Source organism: Tachyglossus aculeatus (assembly GCF_015852505.1).
Source record: "Tachyglossus aculeatus isolate mTacAcu1 chromosome 12 unlocalized genomic scaffold, mTacAcu1.pri SUPER_6_unloc_1, whole genome shotgun sequence".
NCBI classification, from domain to species: Eukaryota; Metazoa; Chordata; class Mammalia; order Monotremata; family Tachyglossidae; genus Tachyglossus; species Tachyglossus aculeatus.
The window spans coordinates 12344879-12362189 of NW_024044828.1; the positions used below are offsets into that span (position 1 = coordinate 12344879).

Below are 17311 nucleotides of genomic sequence, written 5' to 3' on the forward strand. Positions count from 1 at the left end.
CCACACTGTTCTTCCTGGATTCTCCAGTGCCATTACTGGAGAGAATTCTGGATTGGATGGATCACTAAACTAAACCAGAATGACATTTTTTAATGTCCTTATGTTACCAGGCAATGTTTCAAAGCCTCAAGACTTAATGGCCATAGAACTTAGATCCCTGGTGCCAGGCCCATTAGCATCCGGGAACAACACAGTGAGCATTTTCCACAGTCGATTTTCACAAAAAGAAGTACTCTGTGATATGGCTAGATATCTTCATTTCCTAAAAGAGCCCTCTGTGGGACTCTGACCAACTTGATAGCCTTGTATCTAGCCAGCGCTTAAACATGTAGTATGTGCTTAATAAAAGCCAGTACTTTGAAGAACCTAATTTCTGCAAAGTGCTCTGAGAGCCTACAATTGACATGTAATTGCTTTATTTTAATATCAAAAGAGCCAATAGAGAGGATTTCTTTTGCTAGTATAACTGAATATTACACATTAAAACATGTATTTCTTGCTGCAATGCATAACAGTGAAACAGAATGCATTTCTTTCTATTTAAGGAAAAAAAACTTCCCAAAGACTTCAATTCAAGTAAGTCCATTTGTTTATAGGAAAACAGAGAAACTGCAGAAATTCAACAGCTTCGGGTATTTTCCAAGTTTAGCGTCTGCAATACTTACCAACTCCGGGCAGGGAATATGTCTACCAACTCTATGTATTGTACTCTCCTCGAGGGCAGGGATCATGTTTACCAACTCTGTTGAACTCTACCAAAGAATTAATACATTGCTCTGTGACACAGTAACCACTCAATAAATTCCATTCACTAACTGATGAATTTACTCCTGTCACTGATATTTCATGTTTCAGCAATCTAGTTTTTTAATCCTTAAAAACAAATTTAAACCAAAGCCCCAACAAATACATCTTCAAACAACTCAAAACTAATCTGGAAATTTAAGAGACCCATCTTGTAGCTCATGCAACCCAAAGCAAGGGTAAGTTTGAATTTTGCATTCAAATGATCCTTCCACGACTTAACTTCAGAGTCCTGAGAACTTTCCATGTTGTTGTGTCAACCACACTTTCCACATTTATTAATTAGTATCATATTCTCCTCTTTGCATGTCGCAACTTCTCATAAAAACTACATGATCGATTGGCTTTGGAATGACTTCACTTACAACCTACAGGCAAACGGTGAACTTCACACAGCAGTTTCACTGTACCTAATCCTTTAGCTCATCCCACCTCTGTCACATGACTGTTGGGATCTAGACTACGTGACAATTAAAAACAGCTCTAAGACAGCACTGTGGAAATCACTTCCTCTCGAATTAATAACTGGTTAGGCCTCCACTTCTGAAAATCTGACTGGGAAAAAAAAATCCTTCCTGCTGCTTCTCAGCCCAGCTCTCTGCTTCTTTGATTTTCCTGGGCCCATTGGAAACACCCTTAACTCCCCTCTTGTCACCTGGTCCCCTTGGCCACCCCTTATTCTATATCTATTCTTGGATTTTTAATTCATTTTTTCTAAAGCTCCAATATGATGTACCTCAATCCTACTGCTACTTCCACTGCCCCAGTTGCCCTGGTTCCATTGGTCCCAGCTCCTTCAAGGTTAGGGGAGTCGGGGCTGGGTTGAGGCAGAATGGAAGGAGATCATTGCCACTGGGATCTCAGAATATGCAGCCCCAGAAAGAGCTATAGGAAACATGAATAAAAGTTCTTAATAAAAATATGAATAGAAGAGTAGATGCAGAATAAGAGAGATGTGGGGAAGGACTCGGTAGAACCTTGGATTGGGGGGAGAGGGAGCGGGATGTGGTAACATTCTTGGCGATAGAGGGTGTGCAAACTTTAAGTGAACTCAACAGGAAAGAATCAAAATAGGTAACTTCTGAAATGCCCAGAGTGGTGAAATTCACTCCTTTTAGAGATGACTATAACACTAGGTAACTACATTCACTTTAATGATGGCATTTAATGACGGCATTTATTAAGCACTTACTATGTACAAAGCACTATTCTAAGCACTTTACTTTCCTACTTGTGTGCAAAGAAAATGAGATCACTATCTCCCAGTGCAAAAAAAAAAAATCTATTCTATGCTAAAAATAGTAGCAAGCTTGGCTCAATTTTGTTTGGAAAGATGCCTTGGGGCTATTTCACATTATCCATGCTTAAAATGTAAATCCATTAAACATCTGAGCAAGACACCAGATATTCTTTTTAGCAATGGTATTTATTCATCTCATCATCTGAAACAGCCCTGACTTCAGTTGATTTTTCAGCCAGATGAAAGTCTCTCTTCTACTGTTAATAATTCTTGGTAAGTAAGAAGTTCATTTCACTGTCTCATTTCAATTTCTACCTTCAACTCGAATGTGCGAGACCGTTTACCTAGTTTGGAAATTACCGTTAGGCAGCACTTAGGGAAAAATGATGACTGTTCAATTCTACTATACATACTCTTATCCTGAGGCTCAGGCTTCTAAAGATCAATTGCAAGGCCTGGCCCCTCAAATGGATGGCATGTTACTGAAATGAAAATGGCAATGGATAAATGAGCAGAGCAAAAACTACCACAGAATGGGAGTCCTTTTAAATTGCTTACTCCATAAATTCCCTTGGGAATCCCACCTCGATTTTTGGCAGACAGCTGCCTCAGGAGTGAAAGGGGATGGATCAAATTGGAAGGCCTAGGCTCAATTCTTAGTAACTTTTTTTCCCCACCTCTTACAGGAAACCTTCCCATCAGGGGGAAGGTTATCCCTATCAGGGGGGCTGCATGGTCTAATAATAATCATAGTAATTGTGGTATTTGTTAATCGCTTTCTATGTGCTGAGTAAAATTCAATATAATCAGTCGTACATGGACCTCACTATCTAAGGATAGAGAAGCAGCATGGCTTAGTGAAAAGAGCATAGACATGGGAGTCAGAGGTCATGGGTTCTAATCCTGGCTCCACCACTTGTCAGCTGTGCGACTTTGGGCAAGTCACTTAACTTCTCTGGGCCTCAGTTACCTCATCCGTAAAATAGGGATTAAGATTGAGCCCCACGTGGGACAAGCTGATTACCGTGCAGCTACCCCAGTGCTTAGAACAGTGCTTGGCACATGGTAAGCGCTTAACAAATGCTATTATTATTATTATTACCAAGGGGAGAGAAAACAGGTTTTTAATCCTCATTCTACTGATGGGGAAACTGAGGCACAGAGAAATCAAGTGAGTTGCCAAAGGTGACACAGCAGGCAAGTGTTGGAGCTGAAATTAGACCCCCAATCTCCTGAGTCCCAAGTCCTGTCTGGATCCAGAAGGCCCCACTACTTCTCTGTCTAATGGGAAGAGGCTGCAAGTCAGGAGATCTCAGTTCTAGCCCTGGCTCTGCCACACGACAAAAGGCGGGACGGAATTAGGCAATGGCTTTTTTTTTCTTTTTAATTCAGTAGTAGCAGCGTGGAAAGAGCAAGGGCTTTGGAGTCAGAGGTCATGGGTTCAAATCCCAGCTCTGCCAACTGTCAGCTGTGTGATTTTGGGGCAGTCACTTAACTTCTCTGTGCCTCAGTGACCTCATCTGTAAAAATGGGGATTAAGACTGTAAGCCCCCTGGGGGACAACTTGACCACCTTGTAACCTCCCCAGCGCTTAGAACAGTGCTTTGCACATAGTACACGCTTAATAAATGTCATTATTATTATTATTATTATTAGTAGTAGTAGGGATTTTCAGTTTTTTCTAGCAAGATGTCTCTTCAGGTTTCTAAGTGGGAGGATTTCATTGAAGCATTTCTCAGATTTATGCTTCCTTCATTCTATTTCTGCAAACTCTAAAATTCTGAAGATAGATTAACTGTATTAGGATGGAATTTCCTCCATCCTATTACATCAGACAGCTAATTACTCTAGACTCTTATGGTCATCTCGATAAATTTTAGGCTAGGACTATGTCTATTAGATTTTTCTCTCTTGCACCCTATTTTGCTCTGTTCTTGTTTGCTTATGTGTCTAGTATTATTCTTGTTTCTATTTTTACAGAATACAATATCAGCTTGGGCCCATTGACACATGTATTCTTCTGTTTTGTCAGTCCTTATTTAATTCAGAACTAAATTGTCTTCCCCTGTAAATCTTTTTATAGTAGCCACTGGAAATATTTAATATTTGCATTACAATACAACTGCAAGGGCACATCATGTCTTTAGAGTAGAATCAAGCTAAAAATACCTCAAAATGGGCCCCAAGTATACAAATTATAATATTCACCAAATTACTTGCTTTTGAATTAGACTGGAGAACCTGGTTATACAACTGTGCTCTGATGCGGGATCTTGGCACAGTTTGCTGAAAAGACAACCTGAAACCTTTGAGTTGTATGAGCTGTGTCATTTTATTTAGCTTCTCCCCTTTCCCTGTGTTAATGGCTCTCTTTCTCTCTTACTGTAAGTTACCGAAACAGAAACCAACATCCTAAGGGGAACTCGGTCTTGCTTGATTTGTCGCTTAGTTAACTGCTACAGATTGCAAAGCACAACTCCATTGAACCCAAGCCTTTGAGGCTCACCTTATATGCCTTCAATAAATGGGCTTCTAAATGCTTAAACTACCACCTAGCTGGCTTTGGAACCCATAGGTAGGTGATTGAACTCTACTGGCATTTACTTGGCCTCAGAGTTCTAATCATGGCTCTGCCACCTGTGTGCTGTGTGACCTTGGGCAAGTCCTTAGCTTCTCTGTGCCTCAGTCACCTCATCTGTAATATGGAGGCTATAACTGTGAGCCCCACGTGGGACATGGACTGTGCTCAACCTAATTAGCTTGTGTCTATCTCTGCGCTTAGTACTGTTCCTGGCACACAGTAAGTACTTGACAAATACCAATACAAAAAATATTGGATTAGTGGAGGTTGAATGGAGTTCAAACTGGCTCCAGAATCATTCTTCTTTTTCATTGTTGAGTGGAATAGTGGCTTAATGGGTAGAGGACTGGACTTAGAGTTTAAAGATACAAGCTTTCTAGTCTCCACATGTTGCTGACTTCTGGTTGGCTTTTTGGAAAGACTGAGAGAGAGGTGATGATGGATAGACAAACTAAACAGGATCATTCCTGCCACTTACCTGATGCCCAGGGATTTTATGGAGATGGGTAAGAGAAATGAGGATGGTTAATATAAAAATGATTAAGACATATAGGAACAGAATACAGAGGCTTAGATCATACCATTCATCAGATCCCAATTTATCAGTTCGTTCCATTAGAGGATGAGAAGCTACAAGTGGGTGATGAACAGATTTCAGGAAAGGAAAAGGCTTAATATCACCTATCTTATACTATCTCACAGAAAACCAAAACACTACCACCGCCACTCTTTGATGCTTCTGAATTAAATTACCTTGTCTTCAAGTGGTTTGCTAACTTTTCAATGCCAGGAAATGTTTTCTCCAATTGCAAATACGTAGGAGAACCTGATTAAAGGAAGCTTCTGCTTTCCTGGTGAGAAATGTCATGTCCAAGAATGATGCAACTGGAGGGGTCTCTGTAAGGAGGATATGGACCTGCAAGTAACATTTTAACCTTGCTAGAAACTTCTGTTTCTCCTAAAATTTAGTTCAGCCGGGCCCAGGAAATCTGGACTTAAAATAGTGCCAACTCTATTGCTTCATGTGCTGTATTTTATTAGTCTTCCACCAAAGCAGATACAGCTGAAACAATTTCATATAACAGCCCCAAATTGAAGCTAGAAAAACATGGTTTGCCTGCTCAATGCCTGGGGCTGCTACTTCCTCCCAGGTGCAAGGTGAAGGGAAATGGGAAAGTGAGTTCGGCAACAGGATTCATTGAGCACCTACTGTGTGTGGAGCATACTCCTGAGGAATGTGAAGTACAACCAATCCATCAATCACTTAGACAGTGAGCCCCATGTAGGACAAGGACTGTGTCCACTGTGATTAACTTGTATCTACCCCAGCACTTAGAACGGTGCTTGACACATAGTAAGCACTTAAATACCGACAATATTATTATTCAGATGGCTGCCCCAACAGTCTCTTTGATTCTTTGGTAATCTTTAGGAGAGAAAAGGAATGATTATATATAGGCTGTAAGCTCACTGTGGGCAGGGAACCTGTTTACCGACTCTGTTATATTTTAACTCTCCCAAGTGTTTAGTACAGTGCCCTTCACACAGTAAACACTCAATAAATACCACTGATTCGTTGATTTGGTGAGTCCAGGTAGCAGATAGAACTGTAATGTCTCTGATGGAATGGGAGGGACAATCCCTGGAGTTTGTAGTTTGAGCTGTAGTCCTCATTTTTACATAGTTTAGAAATACATTCATTGATTAGACCTTAAAACTACACCCCTATTCATATATGCTCTCTCCTCTGCTCTTTCATTTCATTTCAAAAACACTGGTAAAATATATACTAGTATATTTATACTTTAATAAGCTTTACAATTCTCTAGATGAACTGTTCAGAACCAAAATATGTATCATTATCATCAATGGTATTTTTTGAACACTTACCATGTATAGAGCATTGTATTTAGTTCCTGGGAGAGTACAACACAGTTGGTAGACACATTCCCTGCCCATAATGAGCGCATAGTCTAGATGATCACTTTGTTTTGTTTTCAGGACTAACCATTATTTTGCAAGAGAAGAAAACGTTTTCAGCTTTAGCTTACAGCAGTTGGTGGTTTTGCTGTGGTGAAGCAGCTGTGTCTGCCATCTGGCAAAATTATCATAGGTAGCTTGTTCTGAAGTTTTTCTGGTAGGTAATTATGTGCGACATACACAATATTACAGAAGAAAAGTTCTGAGCTATAGAAAGGATGACAGCCAGGATCAAGAAATCAGACACCAGCAAGACTCACAATTGCTATAATAATAACAACAATAATACAGTATTTGTCAAGCACTGTTCTAAGCACTGGGGTAGATACAAGGTAATCAGGTTGTACACAGTACCTGTCCCACATTGGGCTTGCCCAGGGTCACACAACAGACGAGTGTCAGAGCCAAGGAAGCTAGCCTTAATTCACTGCTTTTATAACTTCCTATGCTATGCCTTAGATGTTTGGCTGCAACTAGTTAAAAACCTGGGGAACTTCATATACTTTACTATTACTTTGGACTTGATTAGGGTGTGAAGAGCTCGTTGTTGGGCAGGGATTGGCTCTATCTGTTGCCAAATTGTACTTTCCAAGTGCTTAGTGTAGTGTTCTGCACACAGTAAGCACTCAATAATATGACAATGAATGAATGAATGAAATTCCTCTTAAAGTAACAGCTTCCATAGCGGCCCTGATGATCCAAGAGACACAACCCAAAGCAGCATAGCCTAGTGGAAAGATCTCGGGTTTGGGAGACAGAAGACCTGGGTTCTAATCCTGGCTCTGCCACTTAACTGCTGTGTGTGACTGTGGGCAAGTCATTTAACATCTCTGAGACTCAGTTCTCTCATCAACAAAATGGGGGTCCAATACCTGTTCTCCCTCCTGCTTAGACTGTGAGCCCCATGTGGGACCTGATTATCTTGTATCTACCCCCATGTTTAGCATAGAGCTTGGCACATAATAATCACTTAACAAATACCACTAGTAATGTTGTTATTATCAATAATGCACATTGCTTGTAATGTTCCTCCCTACTTCCATACATTCTCCAAACTAGGGCAGATTCCAGAAGGAGAACTTTAAACTTTGCTGGGTTCTGGTGACCCCTTCATTTCTGGGTAGAAATCACAAACATATTTATTAATAAGAGCTTTCAAAAAGCTTTCTTAGGTAGCAATGCATTTAGCCATGTCTTTAAAGTGTTCCTATTTTTTGATGCAGGAAGCTTTAGAAATAATGCAGTGAGGGCAATTCATTTTCTCTGACCTGACATCTTTGATTTTTCCATGAAAGTTCTTTTCTACCTTTAGAACACTGTACATTTTCAATTAAAGGCAAAATTATTGCATTTTTAGCACTACTTACAAATATGAAACATGTGGGCTGATTAAGCATATAAAACCATGTGTTTGTCACATGGATATATACAATTACAAACCCTCGTATATGAATTTGCCTGTACAAACATCTTCTGCTTAAGCTTTCAAGCTTATTTATACACTTAAATCCACGAGAAAACAAAACTCATTCTACTGACTGCAAAACAGTAACTCCCAATTAAGTGTAATCCTCCAACAGCTGGTTCAGCCTTGAATTAATTTCCCTCGGATGGGTCCCAACCACCAAATGCCAGAGTCAACACCAAGTCTTTGCTCCTCCGCTCGCGGTCAGGAGTCAGGCCCATCCAGGGAATAATTCCTATAGCTACTCCATGGCAAGGATAGACCATTTCTACGCCCCCCTGAGTTCAAACCTGGCAGAAGTGGCCTGCATCAACACTCTGGCTATTCTCAAGTCTTTAAATTAGGAGGACAGAAAGATACAGATAATAATAATGATGATGATGGTATTTGTTAAGCGCTATGTGCCAAGCACTGTTCGAAGCACTGGGGTGGATACAAGGTAATCATGTTGTACCACGTGGGGCTCAGTCTCAATCCCCATTTTACAGATGAGGTAACGGAGGTGCAGATAATTTAAGTGACTTGCCCAAGTTCACAAAGCAGACTTGTGGCATAGTTGGGATTAGAACTCATGACCCCTGACTCCCAAGCCTGTGCTCTTTCCACTAAACCATGCTGCTCCTCTATTTGTCTCACTCTCTAGACTGTCAGCTCCTTGTGGGCAGGTATCTTGACTACCAACTGTATTGTACTGTACTCCCCCAAGTGCTTACTACAGTGCTCTTCACACAGTAACCACTCAATAAATACCACTGATTGACTGTTCTGCACACAATGTTCAATAAATATCACCCATAGATTGAGGGATGTACTAAAGGAACCAGACCAGAGTAACTATTAAAATTAATATCTGAAGGGTTCAAAGATCCAACTCAATGGAGAGAGGGCAAGCATTCTAGATGAGACTGCTGAGATGTGCTCCTTGACCCTTCTTCAAATCCTCTGTGTTAAAGATGCAGAGAAATATGGTAGGGACGAGAAGAAGATGCATTGTATCTACCGCAGGATTAATACAGTGCCTGGAACATAGTAAGGTGCTTAAAAAATGCTATAAAATAAAAAAACAACAACATTTCCTCAAGGTTCATGAAAGTAGATGCTGTGAGTCCCAGAGTGGATGCAGATGCAGTATGATGCTGTAATCTGTAAGTGGGATGTACAAAGCTTGGGAAGGCAGTCCTAAGAGAAAGGTGTTGCTCTTTTTGAACTTCACTGTGCACAGGTCTTTAGTGCTCTGTATAAAGTTCTCAAGAAATACCATTGATTGATTGATAATCTGACAGTCCCTCGACCTGTCTTCATGGATTTGCTGGGGTCCCTGGGTGTTCAGAGCCATCATTTCCTGGCTCCTGTTCCCCACAGGGAAGCAAAGTGGCCCCAATGCCCTTGCTGAGTCAGGGGTACACAGACGAAAAGTCTGGTCTTGGTTGAGCTACTAGTTCCACTTGCAGGCAGGAGGATCATTGTCCCTGCCCATCTTCCATCTCCACCTTGAACTAACATGACCCTGCTCTGCTTCCATGATCAGATGAGATTACCCCAGGAACAACTATTTACTGTTCTTTTTAAGAGCAGGAGTTTTAAGCATGTCCACTGTATTTTATAAATGTGCAACAATTTATAATTGGTGAACAATTGCAAGCCTCCCAAAGCCTCTGGAAAGGAGATGGGGGTGGAAATGATCATTCTTATTTCGCAGAAGAGAAAACCAAGACAAAGGTGAGGGGGGAGAGGTGTCATTTTCAATATTATCCACTAGCCCTCTAGACCCCTTGTTTTGGGACTCTGTCCACCTGGGACAATCTGCATCCCCAATTCAATTCTGCAAGTATAGTACTAAGGTTCTCTTCCCAGTGAGAGGGCAGATGAGGAAGATTCACTCAGTGAGGTAAAGAGCAGGTTCCCAGGCCGGCAGCTATGAGAACTCACTTCAACTCAAAGAGGCCAACTGACCCCAAGAGTTTACCATTGAAGGGATGAAACTGTTGTTTTTGCTCCCATCATTCATTCATTCATTCAATCGTATTTATTGAGCTCTTACTGTGTGCAGAGCACTGTACTAAGCACTTGGGAAGTACAAGTTGGCAACATATAGAGACAATCCCTACCCAACAATGGGCTCAAGAACCTCTAGTCTCCCTTATTCCAGGTGTCCAGCAAAACCTAAAAACTTGCATTCCAGCTGGAAGGAGCTAGGAGTTTCTGAACGGAAATCATTGTGGCCTAATGGAAAGAGTATGGGGCTGGGAGCCAGAGGACCAGGCTTCTAATCTCGACTCCGTGACTTGTCTGCTACGTGACCTTGGGCAAATTACTTAATTTCTCTGTGCCTCAGTGACCTCATCTGTAAAATGGGGATTAAGACTGTGATCTTTATCTGGGGCATGGAATGTGTCCAACATGATTAGCTTGTATTTACCCAGTATTCAGTATAGTGCCTGGAGCATAGAAAGCACTTATCAAATACCATAGACCAACAACAAGAAACGTCCCCTCAAAAATAGTTGAAGAGACTCAAAATCAGGTTTGTCCCATGATCTCTTCAAAGCCTGCTTCCCACTGAAATTCCCCACCCGCTCCCCAACTTTTTTCCCATTTAAAGAATTGGAATGGAAGTCATAACAACTTAATCCTCTTAATTGTGTCCTCTTTTGACCTTAGAAATGAAAATGAAAAACTGGCAACTAATGCTCTAGGTTTTTTTTTTTTTTGGCTTGCTGGGTGAATCTGGACAGATAATTTCATTTTAGGCCTCAGTTTCCTTCTCTGCAAAATGGGAAGAACACTATTTTCCCTGTCTTTCTGGGTTTCTCAATCATTCGAGTTCATTGAGCACCTGTGTGCAGAGCACCGTACTAAGGGCCCTGGGAGAGTACAACAGTGGTAAAAGGTATGTTTCCTATCCTCCGGGATCTTGAGTAACCCACTCAAAAGGTAATTCCTGGGCAAAAGCAACCAAACTCAATTAAATATGCTTATTGGGGACAAAGTCACTTATTTTTTTTTTGATGGCATTTATTAAGCGCTTACTATCACCACACCTCAATACCTCTCTCCTCCCTCCTACTTAGACAGTGAGCTCCATGTGAGACAGGGACTATGTCCTCTTGGCTCATTCTTGTATCCACCCCAGTGCCGAGCACAAAGTAAGCCCTTAGTAAATATCCATTATTATTATTATTATTTAATTAAGGACCTAACTTAAATCAGGAGCTTCTTCCAAAGGGGATACTAACAAGCACATTATATTTCATCACCTCCCCCTGATCCTTCCTATCACCAGGTGGAAAGTGCTAATGAGAAGGCAGGTATCAGAAGGTTATTCAAAAGAGGGAAGGAAGATGAGAAAGGGCAATTGAATAATTTTCAAAATGGACAACCAGGCCCTAGGTAATCAAGAACTGCCTGTATAATTGTACACAAAGACTAATTAATAACAATAGCAAGTCAATTTGTAGCATGTCAGGATAATAACAACGGTATTATTATAAGTGTCTTCTGTTTTCAATGACTAATCTTCCTACCACCTACTGCTAATCCGCCCACTAAAAAAGGACATGGTTAGGACGGGTTTGCCATACATTGATTCTGCGTTCTGTGATCAGGAAAATTAAAAGGCAGAAAAGGAAGCACTTCTAAGAGAGCTTTCTTTTGTCCATCTACAGCACTGTTTATTTTGTGTCCTGTCATCTAAGTGATGCGTGGAAGTAAAGGCAGTAATGATGACCTCCTAAAATACTGATGCATTATCAAAACCATTTTAATAGCTTATGTCATAACACTAATGAAGATTTTTGAAGTGCTGTACTTTGTGTACTATATGACGGGCTGGAGTTGAAACCAGCAGCAGGATAAGTGAGCCTTTAAAAAAGCGACCAGTTTGTTATCCCTTGACTCAATTTGGTTCTGAAGACTAGCTGAACCTCTGAACATGCCACAACATCTACAAAATGATTGTACATATATTTATTTTTAAACAGGCAATGAACTTTTGACTACATGCCTATTTCCATTAACCATCTCTTCCTGGAAACCTTAAGTCCTAAAATGGACAATCACCATCTAACTCAGGCAGGCTTGCTTTAGAGCACCATCCAGCCTACTTAGCTTTCATTCTCTGCAACCCACCTTCCCCTACATATTGGAGCTACAAGTATAACTTGACTTTGGACAATTATATTTTCCCATTTCTTCGAGAGCCCCAAGAGCATGATACGCATTACCTATCACCTTCTTGCAAGTCCTTGAGAGGGAGAAGACAGAGATTATCATGATCATCAAATAGTATTTATTAGGCTTCCTTGCCTACCACTCAAAGCTACACACTCAAAAAAAAGATAAATAGGCTGACTACACATGGACCTTGCCCTTGAAGGACATGGAGTCAGAGGACCTGGGTTCCAATTCTGGCTCCACCACTTGCCTGCTGTGTGACTTTGGGCAAGTCACTTAATGTCTTTGTGCTTCAGTTCCCTCACTCACCAAATGGGGATTCAATTCTTGTTCTCTCTCCTACTTTGACTGTGAGCTCCATGTGGGACCTGATTATCTTGTATCTACCCCAGTGCTTAGTATAGTGCTTGGCACATAGTAAACCCTTAAATAAGAAATTACTATTATGATTACTACTACTTGTGACCCAATTAAAAGCACCATATTTCCTCCCTCCTCCTTTCTGAATAGGCAGCTAAGAACCATTTTTTTTCCTGCCTCCGGAAAGGGCTGAAGCCGATCCTGTGGCCATGCAAGACAACAGTCTGTTCCAAAGAACACACCTCGGGGGCCAGGCTTAAGCTTAGACAGAGCCATTTACTTCATGTGGGTTAGCACTCTGGCCTCTGAAAGGTTATTCCCTCTACAGCTGCTCCTCATTGGCTTGGGATCACTGGTTTTTATCTCTCCAGTTCATGTACATCCCCTTGTTCATGTTATATTCATTGTTATAAAATACCTTTTGGCACTCCACCTCGAAAATAACATGCTCTAAATAAATGTTCACTTCAGGGCAATGACTTCTCAACATAAATTACACTCTAAAGAAGAAGGGGGATAAGAAGTACTAAGAGACAGTGTCTAGAAGAAATATGCAATTAATATTTCACAAGACATTTAGACTCTTCAGTCTCTTCCGTTAGGTTCAATTTTAAGAGCTTTCTCAACACAGTATTTCTCTTTGTTATTGCACCCTTAATTAAATTAAATTTTTCCATGAATGCTCTAATGATTGCGCTAGCGCATTTCAATCAAAAGGTCTTAATGCTAAAGATGGTATGTTTTAGGACCTTGAAAAAAGAGAAGCATGTAGAAAAATTTTGTTGGACAAAAGGTCATTTTAATTTACCATAAAATTCTTGAACAGCTCATTATTGAAAATATATTGGCAAGTTCTGCAATGGCAATTCATATTTTCTTATTTTTTTTAAACTGAATTCAGAAAGAAACAAAATTAATCATATGAGTTGCCTTTGTAAGGTGTTTTCTCTGGGAAACAGAACTGCCCGTGGCAGCGTTTCTATTCTTCAACTATTTTGCTTCTACGTATTCATGCTTACCACAAAGCAGCAGACTTTCCCTCCTGCTTCTGAAGCCACTATACTCTGCTGCATTGCAAATGGCAGTGGGAGATAGAACTCCAACTTGATATCAAACTGAGCCAGACAACAAGGCAACTTTGCACAAGGTTCAAATATGTCTTGAGCATTACTGGCTGGCTTTTCCTTGTGACTGTGGCATGGAAAAAGGACAGGGATTTTAGAAGGAATTGTGACCTGGAGGAGGCTGGATCCTAAGAGCAAACAGGCTAGAAAGCCACCATTTTGGGGGCTTTTTAGCCTTGTTTGCAACCTCTCAAATCTCGTTCTGGGATGACCTGGGATGAGCAAGGCTGAGAGTCCAGATCAAAAAGGGGGAAGGGGGGCACTTCTCTCTCACCATGGTGTTGGCACTTGGATAAGCAGACAAAGACTCAAACCGTCACTCGCTAGGCGTCTCAAAGAAAATAATGCACTAAAACTAATACTCTAGTCTTGTTTAAGAAACTCTGAGGCTATTTCACGAAGGCATGACTGCCAAAGTGTGTCCTATCTGATTCCCTTCCACATTTTCAAAGGGGAAAAGTTGGAATGTTTAGTGGGCTTGGTCCTGTTCCACTTGTACTGTGCAACCACGCTGAACGACGCAATAAGAGTGCTGAATGCAGGTGTTAAATTATGCTTTCACACCTCTGGAAAACCCTTCCAACTCAAGAGACTGTACATCAACTAAAGTCCTGGAAACTGTTCTTCAAGAATTACTGAATGCAGATTATGGCACCCTAGAGGCCCACAACTGAGAAGACATGCCAATGATTGTACATTATAACACAACAACTCTGGATGGAATATGTGAAGAGAATGAGAAACAGCAGAATACTCAAGCAACTGCTGTGTGGAGACCTGAAACTGGGACACTGACAGCAAGGAGAGCAGGAGGGAGGAAATCTTTTAAGAACACAGAAAGACAGAGGTCAGATAATGTTGCATCCCAGCTGAAGATTCAGTCAATCACAGAGGTTACACCGCTATGGCACACTACTATTACAAAAGTGCCTCTGAGCAAAAACCTTGTAAGGAGAGACTAGAAGGCAAGAGAGAAAACAGCACCAGGTACTGCAAATATCAACATAAGGGACAGCTTTTTTGTGTACCCAATGTGGCTGGGACTGCGGGTCCCATAATGGCCTTTTCAGACACATACATTCAGAGATGAATTTCACTGTCAGTGGTGTTTTCTTTGAATATGAAGGATAACTATACACTGGAGAAACTGGGAAATGCAGAGGTCACAAAGAATACTCCATGGGAGCCAAAAATGAGTAAGGCTCTGTACCCAGAATGTCTTGACTTGCAGTGCTATGTGCTATGGGACTGGGAAAAGATAAAACCAAAAATAATAGCCAAGTCCTCATAAACTGTTCTCTATGTCACATGCAGGAGTCCCCTCCCTTGCAAATTCAGGTTTTTTCAAGGTTTATTTCAGGGACCAATGAGGGTTTCAGATTGAGGGAAAGCTGTAATGGTATTTATTGAGCATATACTTTGTGCAGAGCTCTGTACCAAGTGCTGGGGAAGAAAAAATTACACAGTTGAAAAATTGGACATGGTCCATGATTTTCGAAGGGCTCATAGGAGAGATTTTGGGAAATGCACCCTCCACTGGTTTTGAAGAAGAGAGATCTGATATCAGTATCGGCTTGGCCTTCCCCAGTATTTACTCAAAGAAAAATATTTTTCCAAGTAAGAGAGTAGAACATCTTACTATAAAACTAATAACTGACGTCATCAGCTCAAAAGATAACTTCATCAGCTTGGGTGCATTTTCACCTATCTAGTCCTTTGTTCCCTGAGAAAAGAAGTTGGCATATAAATTGGAGAGTAAATTCCTAAAAATTTATCAAGCTTAGTTCCATGAAAAACGTTCCCTGTGAGAAGAAACATCAACAGCGAAAGAAAATGAAATACAAACCATGACCAGAATAACAAGATATTTGATCTTACTTTAAATTGAAAGTTACTGACTTTTTTTTTTAAGAAGGAGAAGCAAAAAAAGCAAGTCCTTTGAAATGGGTTTTATCCACAGGAAAATGATTACAACCCCAAAATCCAGTGTCAGCTGGTGATATCTACTTTTTCTTCTTTTCCCTTTAATTTTTGTTCAGAACAAAACTGGGGTGGGATGGCAAAGTACATCATTAATTTCTTACCCATTTTATAATATAAAGGCAACCAGTTAAAATAGTGGGACTACAACTTTAAATTACCGAACTAGCTTGGTATTTAATGAGAGATTTAGCTCAGCGGGGTTTCTGTTAAATTAAGTTGTGCCTTCACATCACAGTGGGAAAACAGGTGTATATTGGTTTAGAATTATGGAAATGTTGACTAATTCCAAGGCTTGTAATCAAACAGCAAGGCACCCTGCAATATTTTCTTCGAAGAATCTGCATTAATCATTTTTATCTGGTCCTATTTCTTCATGTCCACCAAAAGGTTGCAGCTCCAAGGAGTCTCTTTCATGCTTTTCATGTAGCAGTTAAGGGTTCTGTTTATCAGATGAAGCTATACATAAAAGCAGGAGGCAGAATGCTTCTGTACACCCCTGCCTAGTTTGAAACGGTAAATGTAACAGACTCTGAGCATCAAAAGTCCTAAGACTACAGATCAGATAAGGCTTTTCGGGTATTTTATTTAACCTGCCTCTAGTAATTGGGAAGATGAAACTGACGGGAAAATTGCAGAAGCCAGCTCTTAAATTCCAAGACCAGGCAGATTTGACTTGAGTACAGAGGGTTTCTGAATATGGATCACACACACAAAAAAATCTCTCTCTGCTACCTAACTGGGTTTAAGGATTCAGAGGCAAAAAGCAAGTATTTTCATTAGACAAAGGATATGGGGAGTTTTTGGGAGAAGAGGATTAGTAGGGCATTCAAAACATATAGTTCAATTCAACATATTGAATCAACCACCTTGACTGCTGGATGCTGTTAAATGTTAAGTGAAAATACGCAACCCCAGATGACTACATTCTAAATTATTTTTGCACAGTATTGTACAGCTATGAGAGTTCCCTCTTCAGAATAAGGGTGAAGTATGATTTCTCATTTGCACCAGATTCCTGCTTTAAAAAGAGCACCTAGATTTTCAGATATGGGATAAATTGAGTGCTGTTAGTTTCTACACCTGTTAAATGGGAATAACACCTGCTAACAATGTTGAAAGGCCATCTGTCACATTCTTTAAAAACACACTGCACTGTTGTTACTGTTTTTATGGCATCCTCAGTTAAAGGCTGCACCTTTATAGAAAACCCACGTGGGAAAAGCAATTACACTTAACAGAAGCTGCCCTAGGAGACACCTTTGATTTGAAGCCATGGAGGGGAAACAGCTCCATTAAATGGAAGCTACAATTCCTAAGTGAAGACCTACCACTGGCATGTCATGACTAACCCCCACCTTTCCTTCCTTTTCTTTCTTTGCATTATAGGGACAAGGCCACAGTTTCTGATGCGGCTGAGGGACGGATAAGCAGACTCCCTCCGCACCATTTTGAAAAGCTTGTTTCCACTACACCCCTTTCTCACCCTCCACAAGCATCACAAAATTCCCAAACAAGCCAGAAGACAGTTTAATGGACCCAGATTCTCATTTATCTGGCCTTCCTAAGACTGACTGATGTAGGACTGAGACAAGCCAGCAGGA

General features: G+C 40.7%; 1 protein-coding gene across 16 annotated transcripts in view; it reads right to left on the bottom strand.

Moving 5' to 3' along the window:
- CELF2 (CUGBP Elav-like family member 2) overlaps positions 1-17311 on the bottom strand; it is a 452584-nt gene that overhangs the window by 83906 nt on the left and 351367 nt on the right. The window lies entirely within an intron of this gene.